The sequence below is a fragment of the Pleurodeles waltl genome, chromosome 1_1 (assembly GCF_031143425.1).
Source record: "Pleurodeles waltl isolate 20211129_DDA chromosome 1_1, aPleWal1.hap1.20221129, whole genome shotgun sequence".
Taxonomy (NCBI): domain Eukaryota; kingdom Metazoa; phylum Chordata; class Amphibia; order Caudata; family Salamandridae; genus Pleurodeles; species Pleurodeles waltl.
In genome coordinates, this window is record NC_090436.1 from 479068760 (window position 1) to 479096546 (window position 27787).

Here is a 27787-nt window from a genome sequence, read left to right on the forward strand (position 1 = left end):
CATACATTTAATGACAACAGCTCATCAATGTTTGTTTGTAATGCACCATTTTGCTACGTTACTGGTGTCGCTTTACCTCAAGCATGCCTGTTCTCATGTTGCAATGGGCTGCTTTAAAGTAATGTAAATTAGCATCATCTGCTCCTGGACCATTTTCATTCTTAGTGCTTATATTGTATTTGATATCACTTAGAAACAGTCGTGGCTGGTCGGGGTTACAAGGGGTGGCACGCAGGGGGGGAATTTTACCTGCATGCCGTGCCGCCGTGCCGCCACACCTCCGTCTCCTCAGTAGCATGCAGGCACAGGCTCCCAGCCTGCTCTGCGGCCAATCCTGATGCTGCTCAGAGTAGCGTTAGGATTGACTGGGAACGCTCAGCCGGGCGCTCCCAGGCAGACTGCCAAGCAAGTGCCTGCTCTCTCCACCCATTCAACACAGTGCTGGGCTGGAAAGAGCACAGTGCGCATGTGTGTTTGGCCGGCCCGAGACAGCCGGCCAAACACACATGCGCACTGACGAAGTGCACAGTGCACTGCACCTCAGTGCTCCTCATCCCCAATGCCCCTTTAACAACGAAAGGATAATAACTTAGTTTATTATGTTTTCGTTAAAGGATTTGCAGTGGTTGCTGCTGGCGGGGGTGTGACGCTCCTCTGACATAGCGGAGGAGCTACCACTGCTTGGTTAGCATTTTGCATGTAAACATATACCCTTTATTTATCAGCACAGATGCTATCACCTTGTACTTCATCATTTATTTATTTTATTATCATTTCTCATTACACATTTGAATATGATGCACCAATGCAGAGGAATACAATTGAAAGGTAGTAATAATCGATTGGTCAGTAAACATTACTATAACATGAAAAAAAATCATTAGTATTTTTCATGTTTTCATTTTCAGGGATATTGTCGCTACTCGTACGTTTGAGCTGTTCCATCAACCTTCACTATAGCCAGTCATGCTTTACTTGGGACATGTGCCTCCTAGGAATTTGACCATCTAAGGGGGTTTGAGTGTCTGGGGGGAGTTATCTCTCTCTGAAAAGTTGTGCACAGGGCAAAAGCTCAGCATAGTAGAGGCTTGATTACCTTTGTTTGCTTAAGTGCTTAAGTGTACATGAGACAGACACTGTGTAAATTAAGGGCTTGGCCACCTAGACTGCATGGGTGTCTGGCAGGAGTGGGTTCTCCATGAAGAGATGTGAACAGAGTGAAGTCTGTATTTGGTAGGGGCTTTGCCACCTAAAGGGGATCAGGTATCTAGAGGGAGTGGGACCTTTGAGAAGAGTTCTGCAGAGGGAGAGGGTTTCACATAGTAGAGGATTGACAACTCAAAGTGGCTCAGATGTCTGGAGAGAGTGGGCTCTCCACAAACAGTACTGCAGAGAGCAAAGACTGTGTAGAGTTGGTGCTTTACTACCTAAGTGGGGGTTGGGTTCCTGGTGGTAGTAGTCTCTCCGTGAAGACACACAAGTCGATGGCTGTGCATAGTAGGGCCTTAGCCACATGGGGAGGCTTGAATGACTGGAGGGAATGAAGGGCCTGATTCTAAGCTTGGCGGGCGGCAGGAGCCGCCCGCCAAGCGGGAACCGCCAGAAGACCGTACCGCGGTCAAAAGACCGCGGCGGTCATTCTGGGTTTCCCACTGGGCTGGCGGGCGACCGCCAAAAGTCCGCCCGCCAGCCCAGTGGGAAACACCCTTCCCACGAGGAAGCCGGCTCCGAATGGAGCTGGCGGAGTGGGAAGGTGCGACGGTGCAGTTGCACCCGTCGCGAATTTCAGTGTCTGCAAAGCAGACACTGAAATTCTTTGTGAGGCCCTCTTACGGGGGCCCCTGTAGTGCCCATGCCATTGGCATGGGCACTGCAGGGGCCCCCAGGGGCCCCACGACACCCCATACCGCCATCCTGTTCCTGGCGGGCGACCCGGCTTTCTGCTTCTGGCCGCGGCTGTACCACCTCGGTCAGAATGCCCGGCGGAGCACCGCCAGCCTGTTGGCGGTGCTACCGCCGACCCCGGCCCTGGCCAGAATGACCCCCGAAGTCTCCCTTCAGATTGCCAACACTGCGATGGCTGTGCTTCATAGGGCCTTAACCACCTAAGGAGGCTAGAGTGTCTGAAAGAAGTGGGTTCTCACAGGGAAAAGGCTGTGCATAGCAGGGATTGACGTCCTAAGTAGGCTGGAATATATAGAGGGCATGGCCTCTCAGTGGATAGTTTTATAAGGTAAATAATGTGCATAGTAGGAGTTTGACCACATAGGTGGACTTGATTGTCTGGAGGGAGGGAGCTCTCCATGATGAGTTGTGCATATGGTGTAGGCTGTGTGTAGCAGAGGCTTTACCACCCAAGAAGGCTTAGGCGTTTGGAGGGAGTGGGCTATCCATGTCGTTATACAAAGGGCTAAGACTGAGTAGTTGGGGCTTGGCCACCTATGGGAGTTGGTTGTCTGGAGGGAGTGGCTGTGAAGACCTGTGCACACGGCAAAGGCTCTGCATAGTAGTGATTTAACCACCTAAGGGGGATTGGGCGTATGGAGAAATTGGGCCCTCCATGAAGAGATGTGCATAGGATGAAGGCTGCCCAAAATAGGGGCTTTGCCACTTATTTCTGATTAATTGTCTTGAAGAGGTTTGGGACAGGGCAAAGGCTGGTGGACTTGGCCAATTATGGGCTTAGGTGTCTAGAGGGAGTGGCTCTTCATTTCTTGTGCCCACAGGACCTTGTGTATTTTTTCAGTTATTTTTGACAGTCCTGCAATACTAATGTGGGACCCAGCACAGGTAAGAGAGGCAGGGCATTGTATTAGGTGATAAACAATGCTCTGGGAAATTTTTCATACTAACATTTTTGATGCCATAAACCATGAGACCTGAATACCTGAAACATTTCATTAAAGGCTTCCAAATCTCACCACCTCTATGTTTCTTTAGATGTAGTTTTAAGGGTGTTTTTCAAGGCCACTCTATGACATTCCCAGGATCTTGGAATGATGTCTTCAAGACATTCCCAGTCACCTTATGACTTTGCTAGGGAATTCTAGTTTCTATTACGAATTCCATATTTTCTATTCAGCATGGTGAAGACTACTATTACATTTATTAAGTTTACAATCTGTCCCATTCACCAAATATTTTCATAACCTGTCCTCCCTTTATTTTTGCAAACTTCCTGATATGGTTGCATATGCCTTTTAATTGTGACTGTGAGCAGCTTATTGCCCACAATGCAACTGAAAAGCCCTTAGCCTAAATGTTTGCATGGTTTGCATGGCTTGTGGCCACTTTAACTGCTATTAAATAAAAAATAAAAAATATGGAAAAGGGTTTTCACACATTTGCTTTACAGTGTGCAATAAAAGTTTAATTTAAAACTGACCTCTCATGTGTGGCATGGATTTTTCATGTTTATTATCATGATACATGCAACACAGGCCTTGGTGTACGGTAACATGCTATCCTATGTGTGCATTGTTTTCTTTGGAGCATCTAATGATACCGTGAGACCCAAAAGGCAAACCTGCTTTTTTCTGACACGAGCAATAGAATTTGTGCAACTAATAAAACTTGAATGCCATGTTTTGTATGGTTCACATTGACAGACCAGAGAAGGGAAAAATAACCATTCTTAAAACATTCCTTGGAAATAGTATAATAAATACAGGAAGATAACCATGAAGGTTCCATCTTGAAGGAAGAAAAAGAGATATAGGGGGATGGTGTAGTTCCTATAATATGAACAAGACCATTGGTCACTGTGTCCTGTGTAGCAAAACAAGAGCCAAACAGGCCTGACCCCTCCATTATCCATAAAGTACCATCTGTAAGAGAGGCATATAAGATACCAATGTTTGGGGCAGGATTAGACACACAGATCAATTGCTGAAGTGGTGTTGAATTGTGGAGATCTAAACTGAAGCCCAGTGGCACAATAAGGTAAAGAGGGAAATTTTATGTGGCTTCCAAATTTGTATAAGCTGATGCAACCATCCTGTTAGAAAGCTGGTGACAACTTAGGTAGAGGTTAGACTATTAGATCAGGCACATCTGATGAAATATATCTAACTGTGTCCCAATCTGTTTATTACTAATGAAGATGTTCATAATATTCACAATTAATCTAGTAAAATATTACATGCCCACAATTAATATTATATAAATAACCCCATAGAGTACAAAGGCTATGTGTATGTATGCTGTTAGCCTTTTCATCCTTGGCTTGGTCTCCCTTAACTTTTTGCCTCTGTTTCCCAGGTTGTTGATGTGTGCTGGACTTGTTTTTGCTGTTTTTGTTACTCTGGGCACTTTACCACTGCTAACCAGTGCTAAAGTGCAAGTGCTCCTATACAATATGTACATATGTATGTAATTGGTTTATCCATGATTGCCATATCTGATTTACTAGTAAGTCCCTAGTAAAGCGCACTAGAGGTGCCAGGGCCTGTGAATCAAATGCTTCTAGTTGGCCTGCAGCACTGGTTGTGCCACCCACATAAGTAGCTCTGTAATCATGTCTCAGACCTGCCACTGCAGTGTCTGTGTGTGCAGTTTTAAACTGTAAATTCGACTTGGCAAGTGTACCCACTTGCCAGGCCTAAACCTTCCCTTTTCTTGCATGTAAGGCACCCCTAAGGTAGGCCCTAAGTAGCCCCAGGGGCAGGGTGCAGTGCATGGTTAAGGTAGGACACATAGGGCCTCATTATGACCCTGGCGGGCGGCGGAGGCCGCCCGCCAGGATGCCGCCCTCCATTATACCGCTCTGCGGTCAGAAGACCGCGGAGGGTATTATGAGTTTTTTACCTGGGCTGGCGGGCGGTCTCCAAAAGACCGCCCGCCAGCCCAGGGAAAAACACCCTTCCCACGAGGATGCCGGCTCGTAATCGAGCCGGCGGAGTGGGAAGGTGCGACGGGTGCTACTGCACCCGTCGCGTATTTCACTGTCTGCTACGCAGACAGTGAAATACTAGCGGGGCCCTCTTACGGGGGCCCCTGCAGTGCCCATGCCATTGGCATGGGCACTGCAGGGGCCCCCAGGGGCCCCACGACAATCCCTACCGCCATCCTGTTCCTGGCGGGCGAGCCGCCAGGAACAGGATGGCGGTAGGGATTGTCAGAATCCCCTCGGCGGCGCAGCGAGCTGCGCCGCCTTGGAGGATTCTTACGGGCAGGGGAAAACCGGCGGGAGACCGCCGGTTTTCCCGTTCTGACCGCGGCCAAAGCGCCGCAGTCAGAATGCCCAAGGGAGCACCGCCAGCCTGTCGGCGGTGCTCCCGCCCCCGTTGGCCCTGGCGGTTCTCTACCGCCAGGGTCAGAATGAGGGCCATAGTAATGTGTTTTATATGTCCTGACAGTGAAATATTGCTAAATTCATTTTTCACTGTTGCAAGGCCTGTCCCTCTCATAGGTTAACATGAGGGCTACCTTGAAATATGATTAAAGTGAAGATTCCCTTTGGGAGCGGATAGACATGTGGAGTTTGGGGTCTTTGAGTTCACAATTTAAAAATACATCTTTAATAAAGTTGATTTTAAGATTGTGTGTTTGAAAATGCTACTTTTAGAAAGTGGGCATTTTCTTGCTTAAACCATTTCTGTGACTCTGCCTGTTTGTGACAGTTGGGCTGGTTGCACCTCTCACTAGACAGTGACACAAAGGGAGCTGGGGTGCAGTCTGCATTTCCTGATGAGCCATCTGTGCTAGGAGGGAGGGGAAGAGTGGTCACTCACACCTGAAAGGGCTGTGCCTGCCCTCACACAATGCAGCCTCTAACCCCCTGGTGTATGTCTGGGGGCTTGCCTGGGCAAGGCAGGATTTCGCAATCAAGAAAGACTTTCCTTTGAAGTAAACCTACTTCAAAGGGCAAAATGGGTATAAGAAGGGCACCCAAAACCACAGACCTTAGAACACTTCTGGAAACCAAGAGGAACCTCTGCCTGGAGAAGAGCTGCCCTGCCTGTGACTGTGCTTTGTGGAGCTATCCTGCAGTTGCTGCTTCTGCCTGTGCCAGAGGAAAAGGATTGGACTTTGTGTTGCCTTCCTTCTTGTGCAGACATCGAAGGGCTTGATTTAGAGTTTGCCTCCTGTTGTTTGAAGTCTCAGGGACAGCAAAGACTTCTCTCTGCCAGCACCTGGAGTCTCTGGAGAGACTCCTACCCTGCCAAGTGGTGCCCATCCAGTTCCTGGGACCCTGAAAGGAGAAGCTGGCAGCCCAAGAGTGAGAAATCCACCCACAGTCCGCCGTGCGGTGAAAAGATTGACGCAACTCTGATCTGCAGCTGAAAAATTGACGGGCCGCCGGCTTCGCAGCTGAAAATTGGTGCCCAGGGCTGGAGAAACTACGCACAGCATCACTGATGGAGGCCCTTGAGGTCGCAAACCGCGATGCATGGTTTTCGGATCATCGTGCGGCTGGACTTCCGACGCAAACACCGCTGGGTGTGTAAAAACAAGGCAAGGCCTGCCCGGACCCAAGAGTGCTGACCGGATCAACGCATCGCTCTCCTGCGGAGAGAAGAAACGATGCACACCGACCCAACTGAAAAAGAAACAACGCAAAGTCTTGCTCGTGAGTGAAATTGACGCATCGCAAGCCCTTTTTGACACACACTCGCCCTTGCTGGGTTATTTTTGACACACCCAAGGTACATTTTCACGACAACAGCGTTAGCGTTGTGTTTAAAATTACATGAAGACTCTTTTTGGGTTTTTAGTAATAATTTGAATTGTGTATTGTGGATTTTTATCGTTTTGGTCTTGTTTTGTTTAGATAATTTTTTTCTATTGTTCTAAACCTGTGTTGTGTAATTTTGTAGTGTTTTCATTGAGTTACTGTGTGTGTTGGTACAAATACTTTACACCTAGCACTCTGAAGTTAAGCCTACTGCTCGTGCCAAGCTACAAAGGCGGTAAAGCAGGGGTTAGCTGAGGGTATTCCCCATTTTACCCTGACTAGAGTGAGGGTCCTTGCTTGGACATGGGGTAACCTGGCTGCCAACCAAAGACCCCATTTCTAACACATATTCACAGTGTTTTCTGTCACCGGCTGTGTTCTCATAGCACTACAAATACACAAGTCACTACTCTCCAAAGCACCACCCAAGATTTAAATCTGTGCTTTTCTGGTTGCACACAAACCTCTGCAGTGCATTAACTTAGAGAGGTTTCATAATGCATATTTGTATTATAGTGCATATCTCATGTTTTGTAATTATTTTTCATTTGAGCTGCATGTTATTTTATATGTAGCTACCTGACAGTAAAAGGCAAAAAAAACTTGTAGAATATTTAGTTTTTTTTAGCCACACCTTTGGCCCTGTCCCCACGCTCACTGACCCCACCTCCACTGCATGCACCATTACAGTTTCCATACTTTTTTAGTGCACTTTGATTTTTGATTGCTGATGGAATTACAACAAAAACGTCAGGAAGCTAGATCTTAGACAACATATTGTGCATTTTGTTTCTTTGTTTAAATCTATTCAGTTGTTTTTGAATGATTAAGGGTCAAAGATAATTGTATATTTGGATAGTTGGGCTCCCGAGACTCCGACGAGGGCCATATGGGAGTGCAAATTTAAAAATGTGTGAGAAGGTTGTTCTGACCATATAATACCCCTGGATTTTTTGTTTTTTGATCACCTGGGGCCAGATGTAGCAAACGTTTGCGACTCGCAAACGGGCGATTCGCAATTTGCGACAGTGCAAAATCGGAAATGGGATGCAAAAAGCCCATTTCCGACTCGCAAAAAGCGATGGGACCAGTTTGCGAGTCGCATCCGTTGTGACCCCCTTTTGCGACCCTCAATGTCCGAGTCGCAAATTGCGAGTCGCAACCCATATGCAATTGCAACTCGCAAATTGCGACTAGTCGCAAAAAAACCAGTTTGCAAGTCGCATTTACCACTAACTCAGAGCAGGTGGTAACCTAACCAAAGTATAAAAGGAGACCCAGAAGGCATCTGGGTTACTCAAGATGGCGGAGATATACCTGATAGCAGTGAGAAGGAGAGTCTACGCAGCCCAGCAGAGGAGGAGGAGGGGCCACAGACAGGAGAAGATATATAGAACAAGGCAGACCCTTTTCCAGCAAACTGAAGAGGAGATCTATGATAAATACCGCCTTAGCAGCGCTGCCATCCTAGAATTAATAGAATTACTTAAACCACAGCTAGAACACAAAACTCTGCGTGGCTGCGCCATCCCTACGCATGTGCAAGTACTATGCGCACTGCACCTCTTGGCCTCAGGGAGCTATCAGGTGGTCATTGCCGTGGCAGGTGGGGTATCCCAAAGTGCAGTGTCAAGGTTCCTCAGGGCCTTCCTAGATGCCTTAGTAGCACACAGGTCTCAGTTCATATACTTACCAAGGAATGAGGCAGAAATTAACAGCACAAAGCTGGACTTTTACCGCATTGCCCACTTCCCCCATGTCATTGGATGTGTAGATGGGACACACATTCAAATATGCCCCCGCTAATCTGGAACATATTTCCCGCAATAGAAAGTGTACCCACTCACTCAACATACAGGTTGTTTGTGATGCCCATTACGTCATCACAGACATCGTAGCTAAGTTTCCAGGCAGTACCCATGACTCATACATTTTTAGGCATAGTGGGATACATCAACGCCTGGAACGTGGGGAGTTTGGAGACGGATACCTCCTAGGTAGAGCTGCATACACCTTGTAGACATACACACAGGTCACTGTGCACGACTATCTGGACTTACTAACAGTGTACTTTTTGTGCCCAACAGGTGACAGTGCATATGCTCTAAGGCCATGGATCATGACTCCATTTTTAACACCCAGCAATGATTCAGAGAGGCAATACAACAGTGCGCATAAGAGGACCAGGAACCTGATAGAGCGCACCTTCGGACTCCTGAAGGCAAGATTCCGATGCCTCCACCGCAGCGGAGGCGCCCTCCAATACACCCCCATTACCGCCTTCAAAATTGTGGTCGCATGCGCCATCCTCCACAACATAGCCACCCGACGTGGGCTACCTCTCACCCCTGCAGACCCAGATCCTGATGAGGAAGAGCAAGAACAACCACACCGCCATCATGGGGATAGGAGTCTAGCTAATCAAGGCAGACTGAGACGGGAACACATTGTAACGCAATATTTCGGACGGTACGTGTAAACTCCCACCATACTCACCCATTAACCAAACACTCATTTTGTTAAGTTGAAGAAAAATAACCGTTTTAATAATGTAATGAATGAACTATATACAAGATGAAATTGTCCATGGGCAGGGAAATGCCAACCACTCATGTGGCACATTAACGCCATGTGCCACATTTGTTTGTCCGGGCTGTTGACTAACTTCTCCTGCCCCTCCTGCCAGCCTGGCTGGTCCCTGCCGCATCTATGGTGCCCTGCCTCCCACTCCTTAGCACCCTACTGTCAGTGGCAGATACACTGCTCACTGTGGAGCCCTCATCACTATCTTGGGTTGTTTCCCCGGTGGCCCTCGACATCTCACGTGTCTCCATTAGTTCTATGATATGTGTGAGACGTCCCAGGCCACTGGCAACATCCCCAGCAAAATGGCCCATCTCAATTTGCAGGCCAACTGTCCTCCTCAACAGGCCTGTTGTGTTGATGGCTAGCCTGCCGATTGATGTGGCCATCCTGTCCAGTCTTAACATAATCTGGCGATCCCTGCGCCGCCCAGCCTCTGCCTGGCCCAGCAGTCCGGCCACCAGTTCCCTGATGGCAGTGGCAATGTCCCCAGTGTTCTGGCACATCAGGTCCATCCGCCTGTTGAGGTGCCGCATGCTTGCATGGTTGTGTCTTTCAATGCGGTGCAGCACCCCACTGATCCTGCCCAATATTGCGTTCTGCAGGCGCTGACCCCGCAGCAGATGTGCCTCACTGCTGGTTGGAGGATGAATCCGGGATCCAGACACTCTTGCCCTGCGACGCCTGCGCAGTGGTGGCTGCCCTGTCCTCGCACCTATATCCTTCCTGGCTGTTGCTGGGGCAGCTCCTGGCGTTGTTGGTGCAGCAGGCGTTACAACTGCAGGAATGCTGCTGACTGTGCATGTGGGGGTGCTGGAGGGTCCTGGGGTGTCCTCCTGGGCCTGGGTGTTTGGGGTGTAGGGGGTGTCTTGCTTGTGACCTGTGGGACATGGGGAACACACTGTCAGTGTCTAGTATCTTTTGCACAATTCCTAATAAACATTTGCCTATGCACTGCCTACTTGACTACATTTCCCATAATGCATCATTCTGGCTTTTTCTACCCTGAAATGGAGCTATTTTGGTTGTGCATGCACCTGTGTACATGGTGGGTGGGGTATGACATTGATAGGGGTACAGGCTTATCACATGGTACTCACCGGTTGATGTGCTGGGCTCTGAGGTGTCCAGGTCCCCAAATCCACACACTGCCTCCTGCTCAAAGGTTTCCTCAATCCTGTCTTCAAGGGGTGTGGGTGGTGGCACAGATGATGGTCCCCCTCCAGTGCCTCTCATCTCACGGAGCCTTTCTGCCACCCTCTCCTTGGTCCGGGAGCGGAGGTCATACCACCTCTTCCTTATGTCCTCAAGTGTCCTGTGGCTCACCCCCAGGGCATTGATTTTCTCTTGCATTTCCAGCCATTTTCCTTTTTGGTGGCCTCAGGAACAGTGAGGGCTGCTCTCCCAAAGAGCTCATCATGGTGCTGACAACATTCTTCGGTCAGCACCTCAAGCTCCCTCTCAGAGAATTTCATTTTCCTTTTTCGGGGGGTTCCCTCCATGGCTGCTGCAGCTTGCTCAGTGTGGAGACTGGCAGTTGTAAAAGGGTGTGGTCCAGCCTCCTCCCAGGTGTATTTGTTAACTTCCTGGCTGTGATGTCATCATCATGTGCCAGGAAGTGTTTCCAGAGTGTTTTGGTGTGCTTTCTGGAGTGTTCTGCTGCACCTGCAAGCAATTTTGAGGGAACTCGCAATTTGCGACAACCACTCGCTAATTGCGAGTTCGTTTTTTGCACACTCGCACACAGCAATCTGCGGACTCGCACACAGCGTTGCGAGTCCGGATGCGAGTCGCTAAATCGGACAGGTTTATTTCCTGGCATACCAAATTGCGAGTCGCATTTTGCAAGTCGCATTGACTCGCAAAATGCGACTCGCAATTTTTATTTTTCCTACATCTGGCCCCTGGTTTTTTATATTTACTGTGAGGGAGCCTCATAGCCTGTGACTCACAAACAGTAAACTCACAGTAAAATGAACTACATTCTTTACTGCCAGTGCCCCCCCACTTAAGGCAAGGCCACTGTCACACAGACAGGATACAAGGCACATGGCTGGTTCCACAATGACACGTGTGCACACGAGTGTGTAAACATGTGAGAGGGCTGCAGGGCTGCTCATCCCTGCGCCTCATCCCTGGTGGCCTAATGGCCATCTCAAGTAAGCATTTCTTTCTCTTTGCCACTCTTTCACTCTTACTTTTTCTGCCTTTTTCTCTTTTTTCTCTTGGTTTTCCTTTATTCCTTTTTTGTTTCTCCCCTCATTCTTCTGCCCTCCCTTCCCTGCTAAGCACCTTTCCCCCCCTCCCACCTCCAACTGACCACTCCCCCCACCCCAACCCCTTCTTAATGGCGGCCATAGTGCTGTGAGAATGCAACTGCACTGACCTCCTGGTCAGCATCTGCTGCCCTCCCCAGCCTCACTGGCTGCTGCAGCTGCTGCCTCTGCCTTTTGCTGGGAGGAACTGAGAGTCTCCTGACTTTCAGTTTGAGACTCTCCTGCACCCACAGGCTCATCCCTATGCCTCATCCCTGGTGGTCTACTGGCCATCTCAAGTAAGTATTTCTTTCTCTGTCACTGTCACTCTTGCTTTTTCTGTTTTTTTCTCTTTTTTCTCTTGTTTTTCCTTTATTCCTTTTTCCTTTCTCCCCTCTTTCCTCTGCCCCCCTCCACCTGCAAAGCACATTTCCTAACCTCCACCTCCCAGCTGACTGCTCCCGCCACCCCATTCCCTTCCTAATGGCAGCCACAGTGCTGTGAGAGTGCAACTGCACTGACCTCCTGGTCAGCGTCTGCTGCCATCCCCAGCTCCTCTTGCTGCTGCTGCCTCTGCCTTCTGCTGAGATGAACTGAGAGTCTCCTGACTCTCAATTAAAGTTCCTTCTCCACCCGCAGGCTCATCCCTGCACCTCGTCCCTGATGGTCTAGTGGCCATCTCATGGAAGTATTTCTTTCTCTCGGTCACTCTTTCACTCTTGCTTTTTCTGCCTCTTCCTATTTTTTCTCAAGTTTTTCCTTTATTCCCTTTTCCTTTCTCCCCTCTTTCTCCCCTCTTTCCTCTGACTCCCTCCCCATGAAGCACCATTCCCGCCCTCCCTCCTCCCACCTCCCACCTCCCAGCTGACCGCTCCCTCTGCCCCCTCCCCTCCCCTCTCCCCTTCTTAGTAGCGGCAACAACACGCAATGTAGCAGATGCGCTCAGTTGGCGTGCTGCTGCCGTGCCAAAGTAAAGCCCGTCTGTGCCTGTCTGTGCCTGGATCTCCATTAAACCACCCGCTGGGCTGCCTCTGTTACGACTCCAAGAGCCTCATCTGCCTCAACACAGGACATCTCAGCGACTGTTGCACTCTCACAACGCTGTGGCCGCCATTAGGAAGGGAATGGGGTGGTGGGAGCAGTCAGCTGGGAGGTGGAGGGTAGGATACGTGCTTTGCAGGTGGAGGGGGGCAGAGGAAAGAGGGGAGAAAGGAAAAAGGAAAAACAAGAGAAAAAAGAGAAAAAAAACAGAAAAAGCAAGAGTGAGAGTGACAGAGAAATAAATACTTAATTGAGATAGCCATTTCCAATAGTTACAGCATCCTAAGGAGAGACCAGCCCTCCCGCTCGGGTGGAGGACTCGCCATTGTACACAAGTCCTCACTACGTGTCAAGGCCATCCCAGAAGAACACTGCACCACCATGGAACACCTTCACTTCCTGGTCCACTCCAACCACAGCTCCTCCATCCGCAGCACCCTGCTGTACAGGCTACCCGGCCCCCACCCAGCTTTCATAGAGAACGTCATAGACATCGCTACCCCATAGGACCTGGTGTCAGTCGGCTACCTCCGCCTCGGCTACCTGGATTTCCACCTCGAGATCCGCACCGACCCAAACACCAACGCTCTACTCGACAACCTCGCCATCCTCAGCCTCAGACAGTTCGTCTTCGCACCCACACACATCTGAGGACACACACTGGACCCCATCTTCAGCTCAAGCAACAGGATCACCATCGAGACCATCTCCACCCCAGACTGGACTGACCACCACTACATACACTTCACAATCACCGCACCCAGCAGCCATACCCACACCTCCAGGATCCTGCACAGCAAATGGAACAACATCACCAATGAGCAACTCACCTCATCGCTAGGCAAATCCCTCCCTCTTCCCTCCGATGACGCCAACACAGCAGCACACAATCTCAATGCATGGATCAAAGAATGCGCTGACACTCTAGCACCTCTCCGGCTGACATCGGCCAAACGCGTACCAAAGAAAGCCAGCTGGTTCACCACTGAAATCTAAGAATCAAAGCATATCCACAGACGTTTAGAGAAAAAATTGAGATGCAGTCAAACCAGCGAAGACCTCGCCTTACTCAGAGCCGCAAACGCCTCCCACCAATGAAAAATCAAGAACGCAAGGAAGGATGCACTCCGGGAGCGCATCAACTCCTCCGCACACAATTCTAAGGAACTCTTCTCTGTCATCAACAAGTTCACAGAACCCCATCTGAAGCCACCAGCATTCTCTGTTCACAGGACGTCTGCTGCAACTCCGCCTCCTTTTTCTACCACAAGATCCAGGACATGTACAACAGCTTCTTCCTGGAAAATCCTGGCACCGGAACCTGTGACCGACCCACCCCCCCTAGAACCCACCCAGACCATCCACTGCTGGTCCACACTCACCACAGAGGAAACAGTCAACATCATAAACAGCACCCCCTCCGGAGCCCCCTCGAACTCCTGCCTGCACTCCATATACATCAGAGTCAGTACATCCATCACCCTGAGCTCTGGAACACAATCAAATCAATATGCCATCTCCTGAAGAAACCTTTAGCTGACCCATCAGAACTAAAGAATTTCCGGCCTATCTTGCTGCTATCCTAAGCTGCCAAAATACTGGAGAAAGCAATCAATGCACAGCTACGGAATTTCACCAAGGCCAACAGCTCCCTGTGTAGCTTCCGCATCTACCACAGAACGGCGACAGACCTCCTGGCAGCCACTGACGACATCATATTACTCCTAGACCGTGGCCACACCACAGCACTCATAATCTTCAACCTCTCAGCAGCATTTGACACAGTCTCTCACAGCACTCTGTGCACCAGACTCCACAACATAGGAATCCACGAAAGAGCCCTGGAATGGATCCACTCCTTCCTCTCTGGGAGGATGCAGAGGGTCAAACTTGCACCCTACACTTCCAGACCCAGAGGATTCAACTGCGGAGTCCTCCAAGGATCCTCACTGAGACCCACACTGTTCAACGTACACAGCCCCTCTCGCTGCCATCGTCGGAAGCCACAGTATGAACATTGTGTCATATGCCAGTGAGACACAACTCATCATTTCCCTCACCGAACACCCGGACACGACCAAAAGGATCTTCTACTCAGGAATGGAAACCGTTGCAACCTGGATGAGAGGAAATTGTCTCAAGCTTAACTTCAACAAGACTGAGCTCCTCATCTTCGGAAACCCCACCTCAGCTTGGCACCACTCCTGGTGGTCCTCATCCCTCAGCACCCCCGCATTGACTGAGCACTCCTGCAACTTAGGAATCATCCTCGACTCCTCCCTATCCATGACCTGCCAGGTAAACTCTGTCGCCTCCTCCTGCTGGCACACACTCTGCAAACTTCAGAAGATCTTCAGATGGATCCCAGCAGACTTTCGTAGGACAGTCATCTATGCCTTAGTCACTCGCAAGTTCCTCTACGGCAAAGCCCTCTACGCCTGCACCTCAACTAGGAACATTAAAATACTACAACTCATCCAGAACGCCATTGCCAGACTCATTCTGGACCTCCCTCGCCGAGAACACATCTCTCAACACCTGAGGACCCTCCACTGGCTACCGGTCAAGAAGCAAATCACCTTCAAGCTTCTCACCGACACATACAAGGCCATACACAATGCAGGACCAGCCTACCTGAACCACCACGCCCCCTTCCACACCCCTGTCAGATTCCTCTGCTCTGCCCAGATGGCGCTGGCCACCATCCCTCGCATCTTCAAAACCACTGTCATGGACGATCCTTCACCTACACTGCAGCAAAGAGCTGGAACCACCTCCCTCTGCACCTCAGACAAAGCCCATCGCTCACCATCTTCAGGAAGAACCTCATGGCTCTTCGGATGAGGCCCCCACACCTTGAGACCCTCACGGGTGAGTAGCCGCACTTTAACAAATACTGATTGATTGATTGATTGGGAGACTCCTGTCATGCCATGGGCAGCCCAAGAACTGCACACAGGTAACCTGGCACAGAAGTAACTATGGGTGGGTGATGACCTGGAACAGGCCATATAATGTGGGTATACACATGTAGGGAAAGTCAGTGTTCTTTACTGTCTTGATTGTAGTAACAATCCATTATACTCATATGAGAAAGGATGCCCTAGGGCACGACTCAAGTTCCCTAGGGTCCACATTCTCCAGATTCACACCAATTTACACTGTAACATGTGCAAAAAGAACACTACTGGGAAGTTCAAAAGCATATCTGTACAGCTTATGGGTCATCCAGGAATGTCATATTGCTCTGACTCAGCTCAGGATCGGAGCCCAGGACTTTTGCGACCCTGCTGGGCTAGGTTAATTACTTTTCACTCCAGCTGCAGGAACAAATCCTCATCCATCAAAGGAAGCAATTAACAGTGCTTAAGTCAGCTCTGAAGGAGTAAGGAATGGGGTGAATTGTTCTGCATCAATTAGCCAGCTGGTATCCTTTTGCTAGGAAAAGGGCCTGTCCTAGGCCACTCAACAAAGGAGGGAGTCCAGACCTTTGGAGACAAACCAAAGGGAGGTCTCCTTTGAGTATTTGCTGGGAGGAAGGCTTGGCAGTGATGTCAATGAGGGCTGGAGCTGAGTCCCCCAGAATGCACGTGACAAGTGACTACTGGGTGTCACTATTTTGAGCTATCCCAGAAGACTGTGCAGGGAGGTTGGGTCAGGGGCAAAGAGGTGATGTGGCACATCAGGATAGGCCAGAGAGCAGCCCGGATGGACACTGCCACCACCAACTTAAAAGGCCCTGTGCAGGAGAGAGAGCTCTCTTGGATGTGCTTTTCTGGAGAACACTGAGAATGGAGGTTCGTGCCATGGTCAAAGAGGAGAGGCACAGAAGAGAATCAATCACAATGTTGGTGCAGGGAGCCAGTGAAACCTGCTCCGTGGCTCATTTATCATCTTTGAGGAAAAAGCACCCAATATCATCAAAACCGCCCAATGGAACCTGAGATATCCCTGTTGGAAGTTGTGTGACCTTTACTGGGCTGGGCTTACAACAATGTGTGTGGGGCTCTACTGCAAGTTTTGAACTTGCCTCCAGGGTGGGTCAGGGCCAGGAGGCTACCCCAAGAGCTAGAAGAATGCAGAGAAGTGTTGTTGTGCTTTACCCAGGGAGGAAATTACAGAATGTGGAGCAGTGCCATCACTCTACTCTGCCATATGATGGGGGCCCAGGACCCCACCCTGGGCCCCAGGTGGACAAGGAAAGTGGGACAGCATCATTGTGCCCATGCGCCATTGTGGAGAGGACTGAGGACCCCATCTCTGGGCCCCGAGAAGACCTATGACCAGGGAAGCACCACAACACCCCCTCCTCAAAATGTGGGAGGGGACCCTTGTGCTGCCAGCCTGGCCCGCTCCCTTTGTCTAGTGGGAGCGAGAAAGCCAGTACTTGGTGACACTTAGACCCACGAGAGAGGGCAGACCAACCTGCAGCTGTTGGCTTCTACAGCTGCACTTTCAGGTGCTTGCCGTGCAAGGAGCCAGCCCAGGACAGCTCGGGTGGGCTTTCAAGGCTATCCCACAAAATGGAGCAACGTGGGGTGTCTGGATGGGAGTAGGCACCCCAACCCAATCGCCCGGTGCGAGGCTGCTGTGAAAAATGTAAAAAAAAATAAACCAAACTCCAAGGAATGCACTAAGGACCTGGCCACATTCTTTGCCCAAAAATCATTCATTATTGCTTAGTGGTAGCCCGAGAAGAGCGGAGTCTCCACCAAATGGATGCCAGTGGGCAGGATGAGCTGCATGTGCTACACAGCCTCCCCCCAAAAGGAGTTTTTCGTGTCACTATCCTAGGTTGGGTGAGACTCATAGAAGATAACCCCCTCAAGTGTTTTGTAATATTTTCAAATTCTCCCCAGGCTGGAGCTTTCGCTCTTTAACTGGGAGTGATGCTCGCCCTAGGGGAAAAAGTGTATGGCTACAGTGTTTTGGCCTAAAATGCGCCATGTGATTTTTCATGTGGAGGGACCCTTTTTAGGGGTGGAAGGTGGTACTGCACATTTGTGAATATACACGTGATGTCCTTTAGGCACTATTTTTAATGTGCAGTTATATTATATACGTTATAAAGTTATATTAAAGGTGCTTGCTGCAAGCCCCCTCTAGGAGTGAAGGTCTATAATTGCATATTGAAGTAATTATAAATGTGATGCCCTTTAGGGGACATGGTTAAATTGCGTATTTCATGCAAATAGTCATCCTGATAGCACAAAACAGTTAAACCTGCCTATAACATATTCTTCCAAATGCTCTCTTTGAATAATGAGACTGACAGCCACTCAAATAATATATGCTTTGTTGTCCATATTAATTGCTTTCACCCAAAGTATACTCAACTATTGCATTGGAATCCAAGTGAATGTTTTGGCAGGTGATTTGTTGGTTTAACTCTCCCTTTGGGAGGGACAAGAGTGATTACACAATGTGATCCAGATGTATTTACATCAGCTTGTGTATATTTGTAAATTATTGCATCCTGTTGAGTAATGTGTGTGTAACAAATGCACTTTTTCCTTTTTCAGAAGAAAAACCACAGACTGGACAATCAGTTATTGAGTGTTATTATTGTGTACTTGTGAATGGCGACTACTAGCCTACACCACCTCCCTTGAGTAGACCTTGGAATGCTCTGCTTTACTACCCTGTGAAAGTCAAGTGCTACAATAGGGTGTTTGGTTCAGAGTGGAGGACAAATTTGGACTCATCACTTGTTCAGACCACGCAACTAATAACCCATTCTCTAACAATGAAAGCCATTGATTGTTCGAAAGGCCCATTCTTCCTATAAAAGTTTATGCTCCTGTGAACCGAAAAGCTCCTGTGAGAATCATGAGAGCAAGCGCTTTGATTGGTTGGCTGTTTGAATGGTAGAAATGAAATGACAGCCATTACTGCTTGCTATGAAACATTTGAGGTGTTGTGGAAATGAAATGCTTTCCCCCTAGATTTAGGGAGAAGGTGTCTAAGGGATAACTACTGTGCAAACAAATAAATATTGTTTTTAACTAATTTTTATGATCTTGTGGAATTCTCGAGAGATTATGAACAGTAAAAAGGGGTAGATGAGTTTTGAATACATTCATTAGTAGGAATGCATATTGTTTTAATTGTTTTTGAAAGGAAGTGTAGAATAGATAAGTACTGTGATGAGTAGATGGTAAATTACTATTTTCCCAAAAACAATTCATGATCTTGCGAGACTCTCACTGGATCCTGAACAGTGGAAAGGAATGGGTGATCTTTGAATAGACTCTAGGGGCATATTTAAGAGCCTTTAGAGCCATTCCAATGCCACTTTAGTGTCATTTGTTTAAACTAATGTGGCGATAGAAGGCCAAAAATGCCACGCCACATTTACAATGTGGCGCAATGCATGCATTGTGCCACTTTGTAACCCTTTGAGCTACTTTATGCCTGCAACAGGCATAATGTATGCAAAGGGGGCGTTCCCCTCTTAGGGGGGCCAAATAAATGGAGCAAGGAAATCTAACAGATTTCCTTGTGACATTTTTTTCGCAACTTTTAATGCCTACTCAGAGCAGGCGTTAAAAGGCACCTTCTATTGGTTACAATTGGCCTCTGGGTGCTTTGCAGGATTACTGTCAGAATGTTTCTTGATGCTAATCCTACAAATCGCCGGACTAGCATCAAAAGTCTGACTCTAGCCCCCCAACTACCACCAAGGTGCACCATATTTTAAATACGGCGCACACATCGTGGCATTAGGGGGATGTTAAGCGGCGTAAGAAAAGTGGCGCTGAACTGTGTGCAGCGCCATTTTTCTTAAATATGACACTTTAGTATTCATATTTGCTACTGTAGGAAGGAGTAAGACTGGATATGGTGTTTGCCATAGTGTACTATTTATGCCCATTGGCTTTGTATGAGTTGTGAGTAGGGCAAAGCCTCTCCTCACACCCTACTATGCACATCCATTATCAGAGAGAGGGGTGTTAGCAGGAAGGACAGTCTCTGGACAGAGCATGCTATGTACACCTGTTGTCCAAGAGAGAGGTCGCAGCGGAGATGCTAGTTTCTCTTATCAGAACCTGGTATGTCCACCCGTCATCTAAGACAAGGTTGTGACAGATGAGGCCAGTTCATAAACACAGAGTAATATGCATACCTGTCATGTAAGAGGAAGGTCTGAAAGGAGAGGTTAGTCCATATAAATACCCTACTATGCACAGCCGTGATCTGAGATAAAGGTCTGACAGGAGAGGCTAGTCAATGTATACAGTCTATTAAGAACACTCATCATCTGAGACAGAAGTCTCAATGAACAGGCCAGTCTTTCTCCATTGAGCCTACTATGCAAATCGGTCATCTGAGAGTGAGGTCTGGAAGCAGAAAGTAGCCCATGTACATACTCTACTGTGCACAGCCATCATCTGAGGCAGAGGGCTAATAGAAGAGGGCAGTCCATCTACCCACTCCAAAATGTACACCCACAACATGAGAGAGAGGACTTGGTGGAGTGGCATTCTCTCTTAGTACACCCTACTACTCAAGCCAGCATCTGAGATAGGGTTTGGAAGAAGAGGGCAGTCCATGTACACACCTTACTATGTATACCCATTATATGAGAAAGAGGTGTGGAAATAGAGGGCAGTCCATGCATACATCCTATTATGCATATGTTTCATGTAAGTGGGAGGTCTGAGGGAAGAGGCCAATTTCTCCTCACAACCTCCTATTCAAACCCATCCTCCAAATGAGGGATCTCACTGGAAAGGCCAGTCCCTCCATGCACATTACTGCATACACCTGTCATGTGAGACAGAGGTCGGTGTGGAGAGACCAGTCTCTCCCCTATACCCTACTACATTAATCTGTCATGCAACAGATTGGTCTCAGTTGAGAGAATACTCTGTCCCACATGATATTATTTCTCTGCAGTTTTGTTGCGACTCTTTGAGACTCTCGCAAGGGTAGCTCACAAGCTTCAGGGAGTGAAACTTGCTGCCTGGAATCGTCTGATCTTGTAAAAGGCTCACAAGACCTGAGGGGAAATTACTGAGCCTGCCACTAGATATTTTAAGATCCTACTAGCCTCTCATGAGAGCTCTATGGAAAATTACTCGGCCTGCCACAAGGTGTTTTAGGATCCTGTTAGACTCTTGTGAGATTGTATGGGGGAGTAAAAAAAAAGGGGCAAAGACTCAACCAACTAATATAGTATTATTGCATGGTGAAAGAAATGCTGTGATGTGATTGGGTGCTGAACCATGGTTAGCTCAGATTATTTTATTCTTGGTGATTTGGAGGAAAGGACTCCTGTTGGAGTTGTGCTCAGCAGGATTGATTGAATTTGAATAAGAGACATACTGGTGTCCTCAAATGTATATAAGAAACTGCTTTAAGTTCAGGTACTTAGACATTTACTTATGAACATTGCTGAGAAGTGTCAGTAAGTGCACTACTGACACTATACAAGGTTTAGTGAGTGAAAGGCTATTTGTAGAGGTGCATGTTTATTAATATAGATTTTGAGAGGTAGACTTTAGATTGTGGAGATATATCACCAAATATGGGATGTTGTGTGAAAAAATGAAATTGTCAACCTGTATATGATTATAAGTTAAGGAGCCAGTGTTTCTGAAATGTTAAGACAATGCAATCTGTTAAACAAGGCCTACGGTTTAAATGAGCCCTACTGTGAACATATTTGACCTCTATGTGATGTTTGAGTGACCATATTGCCATTTTTGGAGTAACACTCTACACACTGTTAGGAAAGGTGTGTAAAGAGGAATGCATTACTTTACAACTTGTTATGGAACTATGTTTGGAGACATGTTATAAATTAATTGTGGATTTTAAAAAAATGCAGTATTTGAGACTGGTTTTTTTAATAGAAAGGAACTTGATGTTAGTGGTAGAATACATATGAATATCTGATTGTGGGTGAAACTGTAGAAACAGAAGCTCTGAAAAACAGAAGTGCCATGTCATACAATATATGGAGGAATAAAACAAAACATGTTTACTTTGGAAGACAGAAGGAACAGTAACTGTGTGGAGAGTCAGGAAATAAATGTAATTGCACTACCAATGTTGATCTTACTGCCTTCTGCAATATTCATACAATTGGAGAAGCTTGTTGTGTAGATCTACTCTAGTTGTTTTTGATGACAAAATGATCTGATTACTTAAGCAGCACAAACATGAGTTGTTTATGTATAGAGGGCTGTTATCTGCTTGAGCAGTGAGTACCTGGGCAGGTACAATGTCACCAGGTTCAAAAGATAAGGACACCCTTGAGGAGTTTTCAAGCTCTGCAGCATGGATTAAGTCAGCCAGAGCAAGGAACTGAGGGTATTCATGGTGATTTCCTTGTTCTAGCTGTCCCTACTGAACTCATTTTTGTATGTTTTACCAATGAGCAAAGATAAATGACAATTTGTAGTTTGGTGTTTTCACTGTTTTACTGTTGTTGTAGTTTGTTGATGTTGTTTTTGTTTGCAATTTTGTTTACTTGCTTTTTTAAATACATGTTTGAAGTTACTACTGATTTCTTTTATAAATAGCTTTCAAAGATTTGACGATTAATACAGTCTTCTGATGTTGACTTAAAGTGGCAGTTCATTCTTCAAGAACTGCAACTCTTCTTCATTTATATGTATGTTTACGGGACAATAGAGAGATTAGTACTTCTTCCCACTGTAGAAGAAAGATGTTAATACAAGAGGCAGGTTTTGTTACAGAGGCGAATGCACTCTCATAGTAGACTGCGCACCTCTGTCTGCTGGTGAAGAAGTCAGTTCTTTTGCACATCTCATTATATTTGCTTGCCACTTTGGAGGAATGTTTCAGTGCAGAGCTAGGGTCGTTTGGAGCTGGTTGATGGCGGCGGCCGATTGTCCTATTCACAGGAGCCCCTGTTCTGGGTTTAGACCACGTCCCCAGTAGGACATCTGTAAGAGTTTCATTGAAGGGTAATATCGGCTCTGATGTAGCAACCCCTGGCTGAAGCACCTCTTTCAGGAGATTAGTCCTTACTGGCACCGTAGGCAACTCCAGGTCCAAGACCTCAGCTGCCCTTCGCACCACCATGGCATAAGATGCCCCCTCCTCCGTAGCCACAGAAGGAGGTGAGAGCATGCCAGCATCTGGAGAAGTATCCAGTCCACTGGCTTCTCCTAGATCCTCATACCAGTCCTGCTCCAATCCATACTCCAAAGGGTCCTTAGACCCCTTCCACTCTTCACCTGTGCATGACTGTTCAAAATAAGCCTCAGGCACTGATCTGGGCCTAGTCGGCACAGTTGAAGTCGGAATCAGCATCATACAATGTTGTTCCGGCTACGGATCATCAGGAATGAGGATGGGGCTGCACCACCAGTGGGTGCCAGTGGTGGTGGGAGCATCGACGTCGGGCCCAGTGACGGATCAGGCCGACTGTGAGAACCCGGCACCGGTCTGGATCTGCTATTGGATTCTGGGGTCCCAAATGGTGCAAAGGCCAAAGATGCTGGCGTCAAATCTGATGGGGCCCTTGCTGACCCTTCCGGGTCCGAAGACCCACCCACGAGGGCAAAAAAAGGCGCATGGCCTTGGAAAAGTCCTTTATTTGAGCAGAGGTCACTCTGGCTCCTGGAAAGTGGGGGAGGCACAAAGTCGGCCCAAGCAATATCCCTGCGGAACCGCGCTCAGAACGTCGACGTTCCCAAGACGCATTGTCAGGCAATGGGCACTGCGAAGTCGAAGTCCACTTGGACTTCTTCTTTTTGTGCCTCTTCCCTGAGTGCCCGAGGACCTCGAATGGGATGAAGAGGACTTGGGGCTCCTGGAGTGATTCCGCAACCTCCTCCTTTTGCAGGACCGTGACCTCCTTGGAGTCACGCCGACCAAAGTCAACTGCTGGCCAGCCATGAGCTTTAAGAACTGCTCCCTCAAAGCTTTCAGGGCCATGGCCCGGCAGTTGGAGCACAAATTTAAGTCATGGTCCCTGTCCAGCCACCAGAGACATACCTCATGGGGGTCCGTCACTGACATTGCGCAATAACAGGCACCACACGGCTTGAACCACGTCTTCCTGGAGGACATCCTCTCACAGATGACAAGTCGATAAAATATCGAAAAAAGGCAAAGGGTAGCTCGATCCCAGACCTGCGTTTAACCAGTGCAGAAGGAAAAGAACTGATGTACACATGCCAAGGTGGCATTTATATAGATGAACTTGATGTCACAGGCGGCTCCAATGACAGTGCCAAATTCACGCAGAGCTGGACGACGCATGCGGATGTGGAGCTGGACGACGCATGTGGAACCGAGTGACACCACCCGACAGCGAGCGCAGGATATTGCTCAGCAAAAAGATTCCTGATTCAAAGCTGACACCAGGGAATTCAAAGGTAAGTAATCTGCAGCTAGAAGTATCTATCAGATGCCACTGGTTCAATACACTGTACTATATTTCCAAATTGTCATTGGGGATAGGTGTTAGGGCAAAAGGCAAAGTTTCATTCATACTACTGTATATATCTGTCAGGCTGAGGAGAGCTGTGAGTGGACGTGGAAATGCATTCCCACACACTAATAAATAAGGTTATTACCAAGTTCAAATGTTGGCAAGTTTGGTACAGTGGATCACAGAGGGCATGAGGAATGGGGTAGGGACATGGACTTGGATAACAGAGGGTAGAAGGGAGATAGGCAGGGGCACCAAACTGACCTTACAGGGCAGGTGTCAGGGGTTGCATCAGCACAATACACCCCAAAATAAGCAGGAGGACAGTGCAGAAATGTGTCTGGTGGTGGCAGGCTGATTAGGACCAGTCAGCAATCATGCCAGGGCTATCAGGTTTTGCAGGGGTGCACCTCTAGCATGCCCTCTAGGTACAATTTATAATAATCAGCATCATTGTGGGTTTATTATTCTGAGCTGTTTGATACCAAACAACCCAGGGTTCAGAGAGGCCATCGTGTAGCTTAGGAACTCGTAATAGGCAGTGTTTAGCACATGCATTTGCCATGGCTTACCTGTACACTTACTATATCTAAGCATTAGCAAGGACAGAGTAGGGGCATATTTGCTCATGCACACATATGCTCTCCTCTCACATGCATAATAGTGCAGCCTGCCTTAGGGCTATAAGGCCTGCCAGAGGCGTGACTTACCTATATTGCATGAACTGTTAGTGGACATGACATTCTTGGTGAGTGCCATGTCGAGTTTGCAACTTTGAATACACCCTGTCATGCACTTGCAATTGCAGTCTGTATAAGGCTGGTGGGGGGGGTCTCTCAGAGTGGAATCATTGGTTCTGCATCTCTGAGGGGTCCTCTTCAGTACCCATGCCCCAGGTATCAGGGGTACCATTTACTAGGTACTTACAAAGGTGGTAAAGTGCCAAACATAGTACAGTTTTGGGGGAAGAGATCTGGCCCTGGAAGCCTATTTAGCAGGGGGCTAGGGTCCTTACAGTTTGAAGCCACAGAGTATTCCAGGCAAAAAGTGGGGGGCTACCATACCAAAAGAGGCCCTTTCTCTCACTACCCCCCAAATGAGAGGGGATCAAAATAACCTTCACCTGATGAATCTTCATCCTCTAAGTAAAGAGTCTGAAAAGGCCATCTGCATTGCCATGGGTAGTCCCAGGTCTGTGTTCCACTTTAAATTCCAGTCCCTGTAGAAATATGGACCACCTAAGCAGTTTGGGGTTTTTGTCTTTCATTTGTAGAAGTCACTTGTGAGGCCTGTGGTCTGTCTGAACTATGAAGTGAGAGCCAAATAAGTATGGCCTCAGCTTCTTCAAGGCACAGACCACAGCAAATGCTGATGGCACTCCAATTTTGTTCCCTGGGGAGTATTTGCTGCTTAAAAAAAAGAAATAGGCTGGTCATGTCCCTCATCATGTTTCTGGGTTATCCCAAAGTGAAAGGCATCTGTTTTAGATAATAAACTGCCTGAAGTAATCTGGAACTTTAAGGACTGGGACAGAGCACATTGCATCCTTCAGAGTGTCAAAAACCTTTTGTCAACTGACTATCCAGTTAAACCTTTTGGGCATTTTCTTAGAGATAAGTTCTGTGAGAGGGGTCCATTATGTTGTTGTGAAGTTACCTTCACACCTTTATGGGCATGTTATTTTAGCCATAGGCCTGCAGCCTGTGCCCTTTAACCTAGTTGCAATTCATTTTATTCTATTTTTATTTTCTGAGCAGACGTTCTCTTCTGCAGTGATGTTTTATTTCACTTTATCTTGCATGCTTTAGAACAGAAATTGTTTTCATTCTTTGTACTCTGACATTCTCATTCTGTGCTCTGCTCAAGGCTGTCTCCAATATATGGTTGCCACAAAATGGAACATCACAGTCTCTGCCACTTCACGGAAACATGCATGTTTTACGTTAGGACAGTTTTCCTAGAACATTAGCTGGTTTATTATAAAACATCTCTGTGCCCCCTATGAGTTAGAGGGAGAGTTCGAGCCAGAAGACTGCCACTGCATGCTCTTGCATCATTGCAGCTGTCTGCTGAGGCCTATATTTATACTCGGTTTGCACTGAATTAGCATCATTTTTTTTAACGCTAATTCAGCGCAAACCTAACTCCATATTTATACTTTGGCACCAAAGTCATGGAGTTAACATCGTTTTCTGGACATGAACACCTACCCTGCGTCAATAAGATGCAAGGTAGGCGTTCCTGTCCAGAAAAGGACGATATGGCTGTTGCGCCATATTTAACCCCGTGCTAAAATCCATCACAGGGGATGGGGCCTTAAATATTGGGGCTAAGCTTGTTTTTATTTTACCCCGCTCGGGCCTCTAACCTGGGGTCACCTGCATGGTGCTGGCCCCAATGGCCATCCCCATAGCCATTGGGGTGGTGGGCCTGGCTCCTGTCAAGAGCCATGTCCATGGGGGTTGCGTGCCAGAAAATGGTGCCACACTGGTTAGAGGCAGATTTTCTGCCTCTGAACAGTGTAGCGCATTAATTCGGTGCAGAAGCCCCGGTTTCCCCTATGCCTACCCCGCCGTGTTAGCGTCCTTTCCAAGGATGCTGACAGGGCATTAGCGCTGGCTAGCGCAATTCCATAAATATGGCCCCAGGCAGGCGTCTTGGAATGGCGCTAGCAGGCGCTATACTTTTTCAGGCAAAACTGCGCTGACTATCCTTCTGGCTGTCTGACACTGGGGGTCAGGTAACCCAGGTATTGGGACTTCTTGGAGCCTAGAAGGTTTAGAGGAGTCTTATAAAGGGTTAACAATATTTATCATGAAAGTAAGGCTGTTATTGTATTTCTGCCTGAGTAGCCTTGAAAACAAAGTTGAAAAGGTAGCCATCAGTGGTTCCCTTGTATAATTGTGGTTTACAAATCTTATGCACAATAATCCACATTTTTATTGAGAAGAGATTTTAAATGATACTGACAAAAAATTGCAGACCTACAAAGACAGTTCACTGGTATGTGAATTAGGCTGGATTTTAAAGGAAAAATGTGTTTAAAAAAGCGTGTTTGTAAGAGGTGGATAAAAGTGTCTTATCATTTACAGAAGAGTTAAAAGGAAGATAAAAGGGAGAACACATTATGATAGTAAAGAATAGTACAGTGACTAGCAAAGGAAGAAGAAAAAATTGCAAGGAGTATTATGGAAGTAGACATAAATGAAAAATATCAGTAAATAAGTGAGTAGTACATAGTTTGCACTGAGTAAGAAACACAAACAGATGTTTATACAGCAAGTCAGTTTTGGGGAAGTTAGCTTGATCAGCATACTAGTATAGCCAGAGAGTAAGTAACACACTGCATTAAATTAGTCTTTATCAACAACATACGCCAAAATCCAGTAACACAGCAAATAAGCTATACACAGAGTGCTTTAGATAACTGAGAAGAGACCCATAGAGTTACTAAGACAAGTAGTCAGACACTGATACAATTAAATACAATTCCACTGACACAGCCACAGAGGCATTCATGATATCGTTTAAAGATGTACTTAGGTACTGATACACCTAGTCATAAATGCATGCATAAATAGAAAAGTGACAAACTTAGAGTGCATGTTACACCGAACGTAATTGCTGCAATTATACACCCAGTTACAGTGTCAGAAAACTGCTTATGAACTCAAAAGTGGTATATTCAGATAATAACTGATACAATGAGAAAAGCACTAAAAAAACCATGCAAAAACCCATTTAATCACTTATACATCCACTAAAATACACAGTAACACTAATATATATCTGGATAATTTGAGACCACAATTTATAAAA